This window comes from Gracilinanus agilis, chromosome 2 (genome assembly GCF_016433145.1).
Source record: "Gracilinanus agilis isolate LMUSP501 chromosome 2, AgileGrace, whole genome shotgun sequence".
NCBI classification, from domain to species: domain Eukaryota; kingdom Metazoa; phylum Chordata; class Mammalia; order Didelphimorphia; family Didelphidae; genus Gracilinanus; species Gracilinanus agilis.
In genome coordinates, this window is record NC_058131.1 from 675,282,827 (window position 1) to 675,284,142 (window position 1,316).

Below are 1,316 nucleotides of genomic sequence, written 5' to 3' on the forward strand. Positions count from 1 at the left end.
AGAGAGAGAGAGAGAGAGAGAGAGAGAGAGAGAGAGAGAGAGAGAGAGAAAAGAAAGGTAACATATATAGCATTCCCCTTGCCTTAACTAGAATTCTAGTCACCTCCTAGGTCAAGGGTTCTTAACCATTTTTGTGTGTGGAGCCATTTGGTCATCTGGTGAAACCTATGGTCTCTTCAGCATAATGTTTATAAGTATTTGAAAGAAATGCTACGTTTCAGGGAGGGGTTAATGAACTAAAGATGTCCTTTTTTTTTTTTTTTCTACCCAAGGTGACAAACCCTCTGAAATCAATCCACAAATCCCAGGTTAAGAGAACCCATCCCAGAATCCCAAGAATGTTTCCTATGGGTCACTGTAGTTGCTCCAAGAGCCTCGTCTCCCTGAAGCCCCCAACGCCTGGTATCTGGCCTCAGGACAGCGAATCCAGGCAACAACTCCGACATCCTTTCTCCTATAAACAGGGAACCTGACTTCTGGCCCCAGCCAAGCTCCACAGGACTTGGAGACTGAGAAAATAGAGCCCAGATTGGGCTGGAGACCCCGAGGCCCTTCCTTGGCCAGCTCAGGGCATCCGCGTCATGCTGATTAAGGTGATGGGCTTGGCCCCCATCATCCAGAACTGACCCCCCCCTCCTAACCTCTGTCTCCCACTTGCACTACTAGAACAGATCCAGTGGGGTGGGGTGAGGGAAGAGAAGTTGGAAAGAAGGGGAGGTAAGTCAGCAAAGAATATAGCGTGGCTCACTGAAGAAGAGAGCTCAGGGGACTTTTCCTAACCAAGCGCCTTGGGATTCTCTGGTCCCAAATCCTACGGCTGTTCCTTCCTGGGTCTTTTGTCTTCTCTCCCTCTCTGTGTTTGTAGTTAAAAAGCTGACGGATTGCTAGCTGGTAAAGCTGGTAAAGAGTAGGGAGAGACAAAATACAAACTCTGCTTGGGAGAAGGCCAGACATTTCTGGAAGTGCTTGCCCAGACGAGTATGCTGGGAAAAAGCACCAGGTGTTTCCAGATGCTGTTCAAAGCTGCCGGCATCTAGCTAGTTAATCGTAGAAGGGCCAGGCACCAAAGGCAAGTGCGATGGGCAGGAAGAAAGGAAGAGTTCTGCTGCCTTCTGGCTTTAGAGAGGTAGAACAGCTGGGCTTTGAGGAGTCCCTCACTACACTTGCATCTTCTTGAACCGATGAGCACGGAGGTACTTTTGCTCTTAAGAACCCTCCCTGCTGCCTCACATGCCCGTCTCCCTTTAGGGCAATCCTGAAGTAGAGTTCTGTGAACTTATTTTGGTATTTAATAATTATAATAAAATAATAATTAT